General features: G+C 36.6%; 2 protein-coding genes across 2 annotated transcripts in view; one reads left to right on the top strand and one right to left on the bottom strand.

Moving 5' to 3' along the window:
• LOC135222732 (uncharacterized) overlaps nt 1-2,524 on the top strand; it is a 377,836-nt gene extending 375,312 nt beyond the window's left edge. Inside the window, exon 5 of the transcript XR_010316323.1 lies at nt 2,454-2,524. The gene's annotated coding sequence lies outside the window, so the exon portion shown is untranslated. The remainder of the gene's footprint in view (nt 1-2,453) is intronic.
• The window catches only part of LOC135222731 (excitatory amino acid transporter 3-like), a 472,230-nt gene that overhangs the window by 283,092 nt on the left and 170,377 nt on the right, over nt 1-18,761 (bottom strand). The gene's annotated exons all lie outside the window — the stretch shown is intronic.

Consider the following 18,761-nt stretch of genomic DNA (forward strand, 5'->3'; position numbering starts at 1 on the left):
ACTTAAAATAAACAAACGCTTCTATTTTTAGTTCCACAGTCAATGAGTGATTACTTCTTGGCCATAATTAGAGTCTATAAGTGTCTCTTAAGGCGAAGTTTCCATGAAATTAAAAGAAATGGAAATGGATCGAGAAAAAATACCTTACAAAAGGCGATAAGAAAGGAGATTTATTACTACACACTACGCAACTGAACCTGTTGAAGAGGAGTAGCAATATATATCACTGGTTTACAAAAAAAAAATTTTGGTCTGAGGCAAGAATGGGGATAGGTGTTTTTTGCTAATTTGGGTGTGCTGAATTCGAATTTATAAATAGTTTTGCTCTATCACCTCTAGTTTTCTGGCTTTTAAATAGTCTCATTTTAGTATAAACAGAGAATATATGTGCACATTTCAAGAGTTGCAGCAGCTTATAACAGATAAAACAGGATAGATAACTAGAGGCGATGAGTAAAAACGGATTTCAAATTTGAATTCAGCACCCCCAAAATAGGTGAAAACGGGTATTTTTGTGCTTGCCTCAATTTCTTTGTAAACCAGTGAATTATTAGTCCAAGTCAGCGAGAGAGAGAGAGAGAGAGAGAGAGAGAGAGAATGCTGCTATTGAAAAGGGAAAAAACAGATTACCCTGGAAAAGAGTAAGGACCATCCGTAAGGAGAGAGAGAGAGAGAGAGAGAGAGAGAGAGAGAGAGAGAGAGAGAGAGAGAGAGATATGCTGCAATTGAAAAGGGAAGAAACAAATACCAGATTATCCTGGAGGAGGGTAACGAGCATCCGTAAAGAGAGAGAGAGAGAGAGAGAGAGAGAGAGAGAGAGAGAGAGAGAGAGAGAGAGAGAGAGAATCCCCCCCCATGTAATACAGTATTCAGCCGTGTATAGATGTAGGTGCGGAAACCTGTTAATTCTCTAATTTCCCCCCCGAACTAATTACGCCATTCGCAAGTCAATTAATAGTTATTAAATGCAAATCGATACCGTATAATACCACTGCAACTAATATGCCAGAAAGCTCCAATTCTCCAATTTAGAATCGGATCCTAAATATATAGTTCAAAATAATTCAATTGGGAGTAGGTCACCTATAAATCATGACTGGTGAACTATAGTTGGTTCTTTGGCGGCCGCTGATTGGCTGGTACCGGGATGTAGGCAGCTGCCAGCCAATCAGCGGCCGCCAAACAAACGTCTCGCAAGCATAGGGCTCAACCAAGAATCTACCTTGAGTGAACAGGCTATAGTAGTCAATTTTCTATGGGAGAAAAGTAGATTCGTTCACAAAGAAACTAAAGACGCCCACATCACTCTGGATATAATTAAATTTAGTATATAAAAATACATAGAAGTGAGTTACATATATACAAATTAAAAGATGAATAATGAATAGGAATTATAACCGTGAACTTCTTTTTTACTCCTCAAATAAGACAAAATAAAAATAATACGAAAACAAGGAAACAATGATTTATAATTAATTCCATATAAGTCGAACGAATGAACAAAGAAGCAGCGATAACATGGACTCCTTCATTAGTAGAACATTCTAATAAAAAAATGAAGATAATAAACAATAGATAAATAACAATAAACCATCGGCAAATATAACCGTACTGAGAGAAATTCCATCACGAGTGCGATCAATTAAAAAAAGTAAATAAATAAATATCACAGAAATGAACGGAGAAATAAAATCGTCAAAAGGAAATGTGTAGGTTAGAACAGCAATAAAAGAATAAATATAGAAAAATACATTACATACCAATTTACCAGCGTATTTGGGTCGGCTCCACTTACCTGGAAAAGAGGGATCAGGGGACGGAATTAACAACAAAATCTCTCAAAAATAGATCTGGTACAATTTATATATATTATATATAATATATATAATATATATATAATATAATATATATATATATATATAAGTCATATTCTATATACTTATAGACACTTCAGTTTTGCACTCATTACGTTTTTAGTTTATATATATATATATATATATATATATATATATATATATATATATATATATATATTATATATATATATACATATACATAAAATAAAAAAAGTAATGAACTAAAGAGCAAAACTAAAGTGTATATTATATATATATACTATATAGTATATATATATATATATATATATATATATATATATATATCATATATATCTTTAATCTTACAACACTTGATTACTTATATAGCTCCAATCCACGAACGTCAGTAACTAATAACTTTGCAGCAAACAGTCGCTCTGACTTCTTTCGTAATAAATTTGACAAATTCGCCAATAAAAACTTCAAAAAACGTAGCTCAGAGATGTCGAGAGTTTCAAACAAGTTATGCATGGTCGTGCCTAAGCCCATAGTATTATAGCCACATGAATTTTCATTCAATTATTCTTGAACGCAAATTGGCCCATGCTTGGGTTTGTTTGTTTGTTTGTTTGTAAGGTGTTTTTACGTTGCATGGAACCAGTGGTTATTCAGCAACGGGACCAACGGCTTTACGTGACTTCCGAACCATGTCCAGAGTGAACTTCCATCACCAGAAATACACCTCTCACACCCCCTCAAAGGAATTACCCGAGAATCGAACTCGCGGCCACCGAGGTGGCAGGCCAAGACCAAACCGATCACGCCACTGAGGCGCTTGGGACAAAAATGCACGAAATGCACCGTGAATCAACTATTAGGAGAGGGTGGAAAGTCAGAGGGAGGAAAGAGAATATGAAAGGAGGTACGGTGAAAGGAGTGAAAGGGGTTGCAGCTAGGGGCAGAAGGGAAGCTGCAAAGTACCTTAGGCAATGCCTACAGTGCATCGCATGAGGTGAACTGAAGGCACTACTTCCCTACGGTAAATAGCTTCTACAAAATCATTCTCATTTACAACTAGACTCCCTCCAAACGAGAAGGGGGGGGAAGGGTACACGATCCAGCTCCTTCGAAAGTTGAAATGGGCGAAGTGAGACACACACACACCGTTCGCTGCTCCTGTTTCTGTTCCCTTGGTAACGGGTCTTTTTCCCAGTAAGCCGTAAATAGGCAGGAGGAGCCATGAAAGCCACAAGTTGCGAGGAATTCTCTTGCTGCTGCTGCTGCTGCTGCTTGCTACGATGACGAAGAGAGATGTTGAGAAGATCCCTCTTCTTTGGTTGGGAAAAACTCTCTATCGCGAGAGTATATATAATGTTCTAAGGGGTCCACAATAATAAAAAATGTTGCGAGTTCGTGTATAATTTTAAAACCCTTTACACAAAGCTTTCGAACCATTCCCTGGGTTCATCGTCAGTCCAATCCTTTTCTTGATGCCACTGCTCAAACTCAGGTTACGTATATATATAAAAAATTTGAATAGAATTTTAGGAGACAAACTCAGCCTTCAGTTGTCACGAGGAGTGACCAGACTTGCGGTGAAGTATCTGACGGGACCTTTTGCCGAGAGGCATGACCTAATGCATGTTTATACATATTAAGCCCTCGATGTTATAAAAGAATCGGACGTTACTTATGCTCCCTTTGGTGTGTGTGTGTTTTTGACGTCTATCTCAAGCATTTAATCTTCGAGCTATGGTAGATTCACATCAACCGTGCGTGTGATGTCTAGGCCAGTCCCTTACGACGCTCCTGATTGGCTGTTGATAAGCGAGAGTTCACAGAGGCAGGATGTATGTTCCACCTCTCCTGAGAGATACGTCTTTCACCAGTATCCCTCAGGAGAGGTCGAACATACATCCTGCCTATGTGAGCTCCTCTCTCTCTCTCTCTCTCTCTTGCGACTGACTGTTTCCAGCCCTGTGATTGGCTTACCGACAGCCAATCATTAGCGTCGTAGGGGAGGGGCCTAGACATCAGATGCACGGTTGATGTGAATCTACTATAGTACCGTCATCCAGATCTTGAAGGAAGGAAGGAATGTAGAATTTAGGCCAAAGGCCTGGCCCTGGGACCTATGAGGTCATTCGGCGCTGAAGGGAAAAATTGAGAATTGAACAATTGTTAGGAGATGGTGGATCGCAAAATGGAAGATAAAGAATATGAAAGGAGGTACAGTAAATGGAATGAAAGCGGTCGCAGGTAGGGACCTGAGGAAGGGACGCTGCAAAGAACCATAAGTAATGCCTACAGTGCACCGCGTGAGGACCTTAAAGATGGGAAGCCACTCAATCGTGCGGCGATGCATTCCCGACGGGCATAAATGAACGCATTCCCAACGCTTCGCCCCAAATTCCAATTGCTTGAATGATGTAAGATGTAAATCCGCGGGGGATTGTCACAAGCCACGAGCAACACCCCCCCCACCACTCCCCCGAGAGACGACAAAGGAAGAAGAAGAAGAAGAAGAAAGAAAGAAAGAGAGAAAGAACGAAAGAAAAAGGAGCCGCCGTCAATCTCAAAATTGCGAAATATGAAAGAGAGAAGGCGATGGATTATAAAAAAAGAAAAAGTAAAAAAAAAATAATGCTGACTGCGACCGGTGTGACAACGGCGCCCTTCACGATGGAGACGGCAGCAGAAGGACTTCCGACCGACCAAACAAACATGAAAAGCGTCCGTAGGACGGACGCACGGACAGGCAGTGGAGACAATCTCTTCGGCGTCTGTTCCTCTCATTCAGGGAGTGTGTGTGTGCGTGTGTGTGTGTGTGCATCAGCATCACCAAAAGTGGCTTGGGAGCGGAGATAAAAATAGATGCAGCCTCCCGCTGGGAGAGCGAGAGAGAGAGAAAAAAACATAAAACGCATCAAATCTACCGTGGAGAAAGGATTGGTTATTTCGAGTTCCACTTTTTTTTTATTATATATTATTGTTATTATTATTCTTATATATCCATTCTTTTTGGTGCTTTCTTTGTTCTTTTTGTAGAGGCTGCCCGATTTCTTTCTTTGGCGTTTCCCAACTTTGTACGAAAACATGACCAAAAATAATTTTTCTTCGTTACATATAAAAAGGGACAAACATTTCTCCGTTCTTATCTTCGTCATCACAAACAATAGTTAAAGTTTTTCCTTGATTTCCTTGTGACTTATTTTACTGTTCACTAATTTAGTTATTCATTTATTCTGAAGTTCCTGGGTCACCATTTCCAGATTTAGTTAAATTAGTTTTGAAATTCAGGATAAATGCTAATTTGAATATGAAGAAGAGTCAAAACAAAACAATTGGATGAGAATTTGCGGTAATTCACTGAATTTACTTACACTGAACATAATAGGTTGGAATGCCTTTGTAACAAGAACGACCCGAGGTGGAATTCCGATGACCTCATTCTCATAAATTTAAAAGGACTATAAAAGAATAGTGCCTGTGTGTGTGTGTGTGTATATATATATATATATATATATATATATATTATATATATATATATATATATATATATTTATACATAAGCTACAGACATATACATATATATATATATATATATATATATATATATATATATATATATATAGATATATATATATAATATATATAATATATACATATATATCAAAAGGACGTTGTGGTGTGATGGGTAGCATCCTCGCAAACCCAGTGAGAGGTCCCGGATTTGACTCTGTTGACCTGAGACGTGAATGAGCTACTATAGAAGATTCACATCAACAGTGCATTTCATGTCTAGGCCAGTCCTTTACGACGCTCCTGATTGGCTGTTGACAAGCCAATGACAGGGCTGGAAACTCTCAGTCTCTCGAGAGAGTTCATATGGGTAGGATCTATGTTCGACCTTTCCTGAGGGATACGTCTGTCAAAAGTATCCCTCAGGAGAGGTGGAACATACATCCTGCATATGTGAACTCTCCAGAGAGAATGAGAGTTTCCAGCGCTGTGATTGGTTTATCAACAGCCAATCAGGAGCGGCGTAAGACACTGACCTAAACATCAAATGCACGGTTGATGTGAATCTGCTATACCTGGTAAGTTCGCCACTGCGGTGATCTTAACCAGGAAACTCATCCCAGAGGCTAAAATGAAAAAAAAGGGGGGAATTTGACCCTTTCTGTGCCCTCCTTCTAAATTATATATATAAAATGTTATTTTAAGAACAAGTATTTAGATCTATAAAAACAACCGATAACTGCGGCAAGGAAAGTGTGAAGATTACCTATACTATGATTCAAGTCAGTCAACAAATGCAGTCGAACATTTACTGGAATATTACTTTCACAGACAACAGACGAACTGAATGCCCACCGAAATAAGACCTAATTCTGATCAAATAATTTCATTACTCGTCATCATTCAGAGGTCATCAAGGTTATGACGTCATTAGCCATCACCGTCATCATGAAGATTATTGTTGAAGAGGTCAACTTATCAAGTTGACGAAAGCTACCTAGCCTAAAAGTATAAAAATTCAAAAACAAAAAAATAGTAATAACTAACATAAATATACGTACACTATTGTGGACTATTTTTCCATTTAAGATCACGAGAAAGTGATCATATCCAATTATCATCATCGCTGTTATTAGAATATAATACAATATTCTTGACCGCACTGATAAATGACTCAAAACATAATTAACCCTGAATATAACTTCCAAGTTATAAACGGAGGTCTTCCATATGCATTTTCGTAATGACATGTCATCTTTCCAGCGAGTTTATTTACGGACTTTTGAACGTCACGTCTGACTACTCGGGAAAGAGAGAGAGAGAGAGAGAGAGAGAGAGAGAGAGAGAGAGAGACTAATGCGAGCCCCAATTACTCCCTTTGCCGATATGTTCTCTCGCACAAAAAAAAATAGAAGACGAAAGAAGAGAGAGAGAGAGAGAAGAGAAGACGAAGAAGAAGGAGAGAGAGAGAGAGAGAGAGAGAGAGAGAGAGAATCTATGGTTCTACGAACAGAAAATATGAAAAAAAAACAACGGCACAAAATGGATATAAAAAATACCAGATTGATAATCCAAAAACCGATACGCTTAAACAGGATACAAGTAAAAATGCAAAAACTCGAGCCGTACATGGAACTCCCATCATCAACCCGGCCTCAAAACAGCGAGAAAGAAAAATGATAAAAGGCGGGATGAAATAGCCGCCAAAAAAAGCGCGCGAAACATTCCCGCCCAATTAGTCCCCGCGTAGACTAGGCTTCGAAGCGTCCATCCATGATCCAGCCAGCCAGAACCAGCTTGGCTTCCCTCTCGACGAATTTTACCGAGACGGCCAAAGCTCCACCGAAAGCCACTTAATTGTCCTCTTTACGTGCAGCAACTATGCTAATGGGCCGGCGAAACTACCGGCGCTACATTACAAAGGTAATGACGTCCCGTCCGGAGGAGTGGAGGGAGAAAATGCTGGCCAAATTAGTTTAAATGATCGACATCAACGGACGGTCGCCATGGCAACAGCAGACTGGGCCCGATGTTTAATGGGGGTATTTACCTTGTATGGGAATATATATAAATATAACTGCCGGGTCGCACAGAGCGACTTCATATCCGCAGGTATATACACAAAGATGAATACGTCCTGTTGGAAAGTGGTCAAAAGGAGCGTCGCTGCAATAGCATATACATACATATAGGGTAGCGGTGATGACCCCGTTACCAACAATAGAAGCACAACGTCTTCCAGTCAAAGTCTTTGTATCTGGGGGAATGAAAGCTTGCGAAATGATTACCACTGATAAATTAAACGCGCATTTAAAAGTTCAATGAATAAAGATGGCTAAAGAACGCGACAGGCACAAAAATAAATAAATATAAAAAAAATATACAAAGAATTATACCAATACTTTCACACATGCGATGACAACTGAGGCTATACGCGGACTCAATGAGAGATTAACTTCGGGGTTTACCAGACAATCCTTATCATCCTTTCCAATCCCTATCCAGTTCGATCTGGATTAAATATATATATATATATATATATATATATATATATATTATATATATATATATATATATATATGTGTGTGTGTGTGTGTGTGTGTGTGTGTCTCATAAGCAACTAAGATCAGATACAAGCAAACACTGACCGAAAACAGCTCTTTCTTTCGGTGGTCTCGGTATAATGCTGTATGAGCCGCGGGCCATGAAACTCTAAACGACGGCCCGGCGGTGGCTTATCCTATATAATGACTAACTTTAACTTTGAATACACTAAAAACTACAGAGGCTAGAGGGCTGCAATTTGGTATGTTTGATGATTGGGGGGTGGATGATCAACATACCAATTTGCAGCCCTCTAGCCTCAGTATTTAAGATCTAAGGGCGGACAGAAAAAGTCCGTCTTTCTCTCATCCAGCTCCTTCGCTATTTTACCTTTGCACTGAAAAGTCCCATGAAACTAATACAAATCCCCCTTACCCCTCCTTCCCTCCCCCCCAGGGAGATTAGGAGAGTGCCTGAGCTTTATAAATGGCGTTAAATTATCCCTATCTCAGCACCGCAGGAGGATCCCTACTGTCGTTTATGGGATTAGAGAGAGAGAGTAGAAAAGAACACAGAGTAATGGAGAGAGATGAACCACACAACACAATAGGAAAGAAAAAGTAGAAAATGAGAGAGAGTAGAAAAGAACACAAGTAATGAAGAGTGACCACACAGTAAGAAAGAAAGTAGAAAATGAGAGAGGGAGAGAAAGTAGAAAAGAACACAGAATAATGAGAGTGACAACACAGTAGGAAAGAAAGTAGAAAATGAGAGAGAGAGAGAGAGAGAGCAGCAAAGAACACAGAGTAATGAAGAGTGACCACACAGTAAGAAAGAAAGTAGAAAATGAGAGAAAGAGAGAGAGTAGAAAAGAACACAGAATAATGAGAGTGACAACACAGTAGGAAAGAAAGTAGAAAATGAGAGAGAGTAGAAAAGAACACAAGTAATGAAGAGTGACCACACAGTAAGAAAGAAAGTAGAAAATGAGAGAGAGTAGAAAAGAACAGAGAATAATGAAAAGAGATGAACCACAAAGTGGGAGAGGAAAAGTAGAAAATATGAGAGAGAGAGAGTAGTAAAGAACACAGAGCAATGGGAAGCGAAAAGTAGAAAATGAGAGAGTTAGAGTAGAAAAGAACAAAGAGTAATGGAAAGAGGTGAACCACACCGTAGGAAAGGAAAAGTAGAAAATGAGAGAGAGAGAGCGAGTGGGAAAGAACACAGAGTAATGAAGCGTGACCACACAGAAGGAAAGAAAGTAGAAAACGTGAGAGAGATTAGAAAAGAACACAGAGTAATCGAAAGAGGTGAACCACACAGTAGGAAAGGAAAAGTAGAGAGAGAGAGAGAGAAACTATTGTTGAATTTGTCCCTAGCGGCAGTTTGTGTGAATAAACTTTCAAAATATGTGACTGAATGATGCTAACAAGACAGGGCAGGTCTTTGCATACAAATAAGCCCAAGAAAACAAAAAATAAATAAAGAAAGAAAGCCATTACCATACAACGTTGAATTACAAGTTCTGAAATTGCTGGAATACAGAAGAAATGAGTTCGTGAATATTCATTCGCATTACCATATGCGCTGTTTTAAGAGATCCAGAGAAGCTGTTAGATTTATTATTATTATTATTATTATTATTACTTTTATTTTGGGGAATATACAATCTAAAATATGAAACCATTTTCTTTGTATAGTAAGTACCGCTTCCCCATGCTACCTACGTCTATAATATATATATATAATAATATATATAATATAGATATTTTATATATATTGAAGATATATATATATATATATAATATATATATATATTTATTTATTAATTAATCACACAATGACACGTGACTTAAATTGTACATAAGTATGTACGTCATGCGCGCATGTGGGCACATGTGTTCACAAAACCCCAAACTGAACAGACGTACACGGCACACACACACAAATCAAATTACTCCCTTTTTTCCAATACGGGAAGCGCCAAGGGCTCTCCAAAACCTGACGGAGTCACAGGGAAAACACGCAATCGAAATGAAATATCGAAACAGACCAAAAACAACCAACAAAAACATTAAAACAACCAAAATGGGAAATATGGCTCGGTGTGTATAGTTTCCGCCTCCCCCAATCACCGGCAATCAATCGTCATTCGTATTTGGCTCAACGTAGCAATTGAAACGGCTATGGAAACGTTGCACGCAGGAAATAATAAAAAGAAGGGGGAGGGGGAGGGGGAGGAGGAGGAGGGAGAAAGTGCCATAGGGCCGACGACGGCGACGCAAAGTTGCACGCAGGAAATAATAATAAAGTAGGAGGAGGAGGAGGAGGAAGAGGAAGAGAAAGAGGAAGAGGAAAGAAGAGGAAGAGGAAGAGGAGGAGGAGGAGAAGGATGGAAAAGTAACATACGACCAACGGCAACAACAACAAAAAAAAGGGGCGGGGTTGAAATGAACTCCAAAGAAAGAAAAATAGCATAACAAAGGGTAGGGCATAAATAAATTTCTATACATGTTCAACAAAGTTTCAAAGCGGAAAATAGCATGAAAAAACGATGACGCAATGTTCTATGGACTAAAATTAAGCAAAATGAAAAAAGGGGGGTGGAGGAGGAACATTGGTCAATAACTCCAAAGTAAACGGGCACACAAAAATAAAAATCTAAAAAAAAATTGTTTTGTACTGACTACACACGAAAAAAATATACAAAAACAAAAATAAAAAGAATAAAAGCGATAACAACGATTAATCCTAAATAATGGAAATTAAACAAAAGGCAAACAAAAGCCAAATATAATGAAAAGTAATAAAGGCACCATTTGAAAAAAAACAAAACTATTCGACCTTTTTTAACCATAAAGAAATAAATTGATAAATAAAGAACAAAAATTCAATATGCTGAAAAAGTTTATTGAACCTTATGATTATTCCTCTTCACGACTTTCACGCAGTTGAATGAATGCGTACACACTTTAGTTTTTTTTTTTTTTTTTTTTTTTTTATTACAGTCATCCTATTCGACTGGTAGTTTTATAGTGTGGGGTTCCGGGTTGCATCCTGCCTCCTTAGGAGTCTATCATATGTAAAATAAAATGGGTGTTCTTAAAAGACGAGAAGAGAATGGCCAAAATTTCCAGACAGCAGTATTGGGCATAAAAAATGAATAATTTCGAAGAGACCTTACCTTACAGACCTTACATCTTGTTCGGGTTGCCCCAGGTCCCTCAGTGTGAGGCACCTCTAATGTCTACCAGAGAGTTGCTAGTACATCTTCCGGTATATTTTGCATCTTCCAATCTTGGATGGTCTGGGATGCAGTTTAGATATTTGTCGAGCTTATTCTTACACATCTACGCTCACTCCTGATATATTCCTCAGATGAGCTGGCAACGCATTGAATAGACGCTGCATTTATCGATGCTGGTGCGTAGTGGATTAATGTCCTGTGTGCTTTCCTTATTTTTCCTGGTATAGTTTTGGGCACTATTAATCTACCTCTGCTTGCTCTTTCTGATATTTTTAGTTCCATGCTATTTTCTGCTATTCCTTCTATCTGTTTCCATGCCTGAATTATCATGTAGCGTTCTCTTCTCCTTTCTAGACTATATAATTTTAAGAATTGTAGTCTTTCCAGTAGTCTAGGTCCTTAACTTCTTCTATTCTAGCTGTAAAGGACCTTTGTACACTCTCTATTTGTGCAATATCCTTTGATAGTGTGGGTACCATATCATATTGCAATATTCAAGTGGACTACGAACATATGTTTTATAAAGCATATCATGTGTTCAGCTTTCTTGTTTTGAAGTGCCGTAACAACATTCCCATTTTTGCTTTACATTTGGCAACAGAGTTGCTATTTGATCATTGCATAACATGTTCCTATTCATCATCACACCAAGGTCTTTAACTGCTTCCTTATTTGTGATGGTCTCATTATTAGGTCCCTTATATGCATATAAGCTTTCTTTCTCTGTCTCCATAATTATTGATTCAAATTTATCAGAGTTAAATACCATCCTATTTACCTCTGCCCAATCATATACTTTGTTAAGGTCTCTTTGTAGAGCGTTCCTATCTTCATCACAAGTAATTTCTCTACTTATTCTTGTGTCATCTGCGAAACTACTCACTACCGAATCCTTAACATTATTGTCTATGTCTTCAATCATAATAACAAACAGTATTGCAGCTACACCGTACCTTGCGGCACACCAGATATTACCTTGGCTTCATTCCGATTTCTCGTCGTTTGCAATAACTATCTGTTTTCTGTTGTGTAAAAATTCTTTTAACCATCTTCCTACTTTATCCACGATATTGTGTTTTCTAATTTTCTTCGCTAATATATTATGGTCTACTTTTATCAAAAGCGTTGCAAAGTCTAAATAAACCACATCTGTTTCATTTCCGCTTTTCATATTTTTGAATATGTTCTCACGGTGGACTAACAGTTGGGTTTGTGTACTTTTTCCGGGTACGAAAACCATGTTGTCCTTTATTAAACAAATTATTTTTTATTAAATGTTTCATAATATTTTTCTTCATTACCCTTTCATACACTTTCATAATATGTGATGTTAGACTCACAGGCCTATAATTACTTGCCTCTAGTCTTGATCATTTTGAAAGTAGGGGTAATATATGCTAATTTGTTGCTCATCATATATTCTTGCCTGTATCTACACTTTGTCTTAATAATATTGCAAGTGGCTTTGCGATAGAATGAACTACTTTCTTTAACAAAATGCAGGAATTCCATCAGGCCCTGCAAGCCAGCTCCATTTTTAATTTCATTAATAGCCTGCACAATATCAGCTTCATTAAAAAAAAAATATATCTATGTCAGCTAAATATTCACTATTTTCATCCCTTACTTCTATATCATTATCTTCATTATCTATTCTAGGGGTGAATTCTCTCTTATATCGTTCTGCCAGTATGTTGCAAATTTCCTTTTTTTCATTCGTTAATCTCCCTTCAATTCTCAGAGGGCCTATTTCTATTCTTCTTTTATTCATCTTCTTCGCATATGAGTATAATAGTTTGGGGTTTTGCTTGATATTTAATAGGGTTTTTCTTCCAAGTCCCGTTTTTCATTTTCTTTTGATTGTATAATCTTTTGTTCTGCATTTTTTTCTATCTTACTTTTTAGTTCTATAACTTTTCCATGCATTTTTTTCTTTTGCAAGACCGGTTTTTTCCACTTTCTGATTTTCTGGAACAAGATCCTTCTGTCTCTTGGTATGCATGAATGATGTTTACTTTTCTTCTTCGGTATATATTTTTCCACTATTTTCTCCAATATTTATATAATATCTCCGTATTTACCCTTATGTCATCACTACGAAAATGTTATCCCAATCTTTGTTTAATTCTTCATTAATTTCTGACCATTTTATATTTTTACTGTAGAAGTTGTATTTTCCATATCCTTCCCACTTTTTCATTCTTGCTTATCTCTATTTTCACTTGCTTTGGAATGAACTGTTAATTCTATGACATTATGGTCTGAAATACTCGCATTATAAACTATTATTTCTTTAACATAATTATCTCGTTCACAAATACTAGGTCTAAAGTATTTTCCTTTCTTGTTGGCAGGTGATTTATTTGTTGAATGTGTATTCTAGTAGCATATCTAATAGCTTTTCAAATTGCCTCTTATCTTCTGCACTACTATTACTCTCTTTTTTATATGTATAAGTACAACCACAATCTCCTATTCGTTCTTTCCATTCTACGAAAGGAAAGTTGAAGGTCACCAGATAGGAGAATAGTCCAGTCCTTGTGATTTCTACATATATCATCCAATTTTTCAATTATTAAGTCAAACTCTTTAGTATTAGGATGGTCTATATATTAACTATGTTCATCAATTTTTCAGATTCAAATTCATACCGCTATAGTTCACATTCTGAGCTACTATATTTCTCATATATTTTTCCTTGTTTTTTGTCTTTCCCATATATTGCGGTTCCCCCACCTTGATTCCTATTTTTTCTATCTGATCTATAAGTTTGGAACCCTTTTATTTGATCATCATTCCCAGTCTCTTGGGAATAACCAGGTTTCACTTATATTCACTTATATCTATTTTCTTTATTTTGGGTTTTATTTTGTTAGTTCTTATAAGAATACTCTATTTTTCTTTTTGAGTTACTCGTAACTAAACCCTGCGCATTCATCACTATGATGGTTTGCGTGTTTTCTCCTTCATTTAATACTGGTAGTAATAAGGATTTTCCCATGTCTCTTTCCTGTTCTGGTAGTGTTCTTTTTTTCATTTCCAGAAATTCTGACATTAAAAAATCCAACTTTTCCATAATATTTGATCTTCCTTCATCATAATTATTAATTTTGTGTCTGAATCTGCAATTTTCTCCGTTTCTTTCTGCAATATCCTCTTGCATAATAAATACAGTTATTATCTCTGAGTAGAATTTCGGAGCTGATGCTTTGAAATTTTTTGCTGACACCTCTGCATATCTCATTGGTGGTTTGCTTTTCTCTTTTTACCTGATATTCTTGATTTCTCTCTTTATTTGTTTCTTTCTTATTTTGGATTTTATTACTTGAGGAGAGAGAGAGAGAGAAAGAAAGAGAGAGAGAGAGAGAGAGATGAGAGAGAGAGAGAGAGAGAGCATATTGACGCCCAACCACCATTGGGGGGGAAATACAGATCAATACGTTCAGATTCGCCCAATGGATAATCCACCTAGTGAGAGAGAGAGAGAGATAGAGAGAGGAGAGAGGGCCAATAGACGCCCAACCCCACCAAATAAAAAGATCAATTAAACGTTCAGATTCAGCAATGGATAATTCCAAAAAAAAAGGTGGTTGTGAGAGAGAGAGAGAGAGAGAGAAGAGAGAGAGAAGAGAGAGAGAGAGAGGCAATATTGACGCCCAACCACCATCAAATACAGATCAATTAAACGTTCAGATTCAGCAATGGATAATTCCAAAAAAAAGTGAGAGAGAGAGAGAGAGAGAGAGAGAGAGAGAGAGAGGGGGGGGGGGGAGGGGAGGGGCAATACTAAAGCCCAACCACCATCAAATACAGATCAATTAAAGGCTCAGATTCGCCAATGAATAATTTCGAAAAAATTTAGAGAGAGAGAGAGAGAGAGAGAGAGAGGCGAGAGAGAGAGAGAGAGAGAGGGGGGGGGGGAGGGGGGGGGGGGGGGAGGAGGCAATATTGACGCCCAACCACCATCAAATACAGATCAATTAAAGGCTCAGATTCAGTAATGGATAATTTCGAACGAGAGAAAAAGAAGAAGAAAAAAAAAGGTCTTACGCTGGAGGGTAACAGCCTACGCATAAGGCAACGCATTGCGTAACATCCAGCATCCGAGATGTGCTTTTGCGTGAAGTTGCGCCCCTGGCGGGCTGTTTGCTTTCAACTCTGGCATATTGACGGAGGGAATTTAATGAATTTGACGAAAGGATTTCGGCAAACACTGGGAGAAGCGTAATTCGCGCAATTTCCCTTTTAATCTCGTTCTGAGCTTCATTAAACGAATCAGAAGACTCTCCCCCCCAATATAATTCACTGAGATACTGATGAATTTAATTCGTTGGAAGGCCGTCCAGCAGACGTTTCAAGACGTTACCGTTTGTAAACAAGACGCAAAGAAAACGAGGAGTCTTCGCCTGACGGGGGATTGGGGAGGGGAGGGGGGACTGAGGAAAACTGTGAGTGTCGCTTAACTGGTGCCGTGTTGACGTTTGGTCAATATTAGTCAGGCGGAAGCTTTGGAAGCAATCGGCTGGAGACGAGAATGGGGTTGAGAAAATGGAGAGAAACTAAGAAGGCAGAGAGAAGGTAGGGGAGAGAGAGAGAGATAAGAAGATAAGAATATGCAATTTAGACCGAAGGCCAAGCGTCGGGACTTATGAGGCCATTCAACGCTGGAAGGAAAATTGAGAATAAGAGGTTCAAAAGGCGTAACAGGATGAAAACCTCGAAGATGCACTACGAAACAACCGTTAAAAGAGAGTGGAAAGTTAAGATGGAAGAATGAATATGAACGGAGGCACAGTAAAAGGAACCAAAGGGGTTGCAGATAGGGGCCATAGGGACGCTGCAAAGAACCTCAGGTAATGCCTACAGTGTGCCGCGTGAGGTGCGCTGACGGTGCTAGAAAAAAAAATACAGAGTAATATCTATCTATCTTCTATCCACCCATATATACATACATATGTGCATACATACATACATATATACATATATATATATATATATATATATATATATATATATATATATACGTATATATAAATGAAAAGATAATACATTACTTTTAAGGAAAATACTGTTACACTGGTGATGTCATACACAAATATCATTAATAGTTCTAGTATTTAACACTATACCATTTCTCTCTCTCTCTCTCTCTCTCTCTCTCTCTCTCTCTCTCTCTCTCTCTCTCTCGGTGCTGTTCAGAGGTTCAGGGATCAACTGTGCATAACGTGAGGATAGCAGTTATCCCTACATTTCTAGAAGAAAGTCTGTCTTCTCATTCATATTTCATTTGTTTTTTTTTTATAATAATCTTTTTCTTTCTTTCTCTTCACTGTCTGAGGATGACTGTTTGCCTGTTCTGTGCTATTATACGTTTAACGGTCGGTCCTTCATAATCAGTAGGGGCCTCATTACTGAAATTTGATAACTTAGAGGACAAGTCACACCATAGTGCAAATTACTCGTAACATTGGCTTCAAGGTTGTCTCCTTAATTAGCCTTGTCGCTGTTATTTCATATATGGTCAACATTCTGGGGTAATAGCTTCAAAGACAGGCAGATAGGTCTGTCAAGTATGTGTATAATCATTAATATATATATATATATATATATATATATATATATATATATATATATATATATCTATATATATATATATATATATATATATATATATATATATATATATACATACATGTATTATACATACATATAAATACAAATAAACTAAATATATATATATATACATATATATATATATATATATATATATATATATATATATATATATATATATATATATATATATATATATATATAGGATATGCAGGGAACTTCCATATACATTCTAAACTTCAGGAAAGCCGAAGACACATGAAGAGTTAAAAGGGTTTATTCGCTAAGAAACGTTTCGCACAAGGAACTTTGTGCATCATCAGTCTGTTAAAAATAAAAGTACATTTTAAATTAATAAAAGCAAAATACAAATAAAAATTACAATCTAAAATTTTAAATTTAATAATTATAATTTAAAAAAAATTAGCATAATTCAAAGTTAAAAGTGAAATAAGAACATTAAAAGTGAAATAAGAACATTAAAAGTGAAATAAGAACATTATTTCATTTTAATGTTCTTATTTCACTTTTAACTTTGAATTATGCTAATTTTTAAATTATAATTTTTAAATTTAAAATTTTAGATTGTAATTTTTATTTGTATTTTGCTTTTATTAATTTAAAATGTACTTTTATTTTTAACAGACTGATGATGCACAAAGTTCCTTGTGCGAAACGTTTCTTAGCGAATAACCCTTTTAACTCTTCATGTGTCTTCGGCTTTCCTGAAGTTATGAATATATATATATATATATATATATATATATATATATATATATATATATATATATATAAGTGTGTGTGTGTGTGTGTGTGTGTGTGTGTGTGGTGTGTGTTCAATACATAGGCAAAAAATCTAATTTTTGTAGGTAATAAGCCATCAAATCCAGGATGCTTAAATTTGTCGAGCGAGTTTTCAAATTATGAAATACAATTATTATGAGACATTATAGCTCTGCAACTAAAATTGAACAATATCCTTCACGTTTGTTCACCAACAAACATACGCATAATGAATAACAAAAGAAATACCAATAAGAAATGCGAAATACGAAAATACGAAACGTACAATACCAGTCTCAATTTTGAGTACGCCATACATCAAAACTACTGCGTTCCAATAACCTATACATAGCCTCGCCTGGTCAACCTAGTAACCGCAATAAACTGTCCCCTGTACCTCCCATCTCGTCGAACCCCTCTCACAAATAAAAAAAAAAAAAAAGGAGAGAGAGAGAGAGAGAGAGAGAGAGAGAGAGAGAGATGAGAGAGAGAGAGAGGGAGTTGCGCGTCTCTTTGCCCCAAGGGCGAGGTTCTGACCCAGCTACGGAAACGCCGTTTGAATTTAAAGTGTCCTTCATTATGCCTTCTCCCGCTGACTTTCTCGTCATTCACCAGGAGAAAAATGAGTGGGGTCATTGTACAGTCGAGATATTCTTCATTTCCCGCAAGAAACGAGGGAAAATGTGACAATAACGAGTATATAATTTGCGTGTTATAAACACTATATATATATATATATATATATATATATATATATATATATATATATATATATATATATATATAGTATATATAAACTCATTTCAGACCACAGGTGGGGACAGTAAGTCTCGAAAGTTTGTGTAACTCCGTGAATAAAAATTCAGTGAGATACCTAAAATAATATATATATATATATATATATATATATATATATATATATATATATATATATTATATATATATGTTTATATATATATGTATATATTGTATACATATGCATACATACACTGACTGGAAATTCAGCGTAACACTACAATTTCAGTTGATACATACACCCACTAATGGGGTATAAATCTGGTGTTTATTATAAAAAATAGATAACTGGCGACATCTTGATTCATTACAGAATTACTATTAAAAAAGATATTTAACAAACCTAACAGAATACAATTACAAATAAATAAACAATAAATTCTAAAGGATTAAACAGAAGGAAAGGTAACCAACGATGGATAGACGCGAAGGGAGCATTG

Source organism: Macrobrachium nipponense, chromosome 8, assembly GCF_015104395.2.
Source record: "Macrobrachium nipponense isolate FS-2020 chromosome 8, ASM1510439v2, whole genome shotgun sequence".
Lineage (NCBI taxonomy): Eukaryota > Metazoa > Arthropoda > Malacostraca > Decapoda > Palaemonidae > Macrobrachium > Macrobrachium nipponense.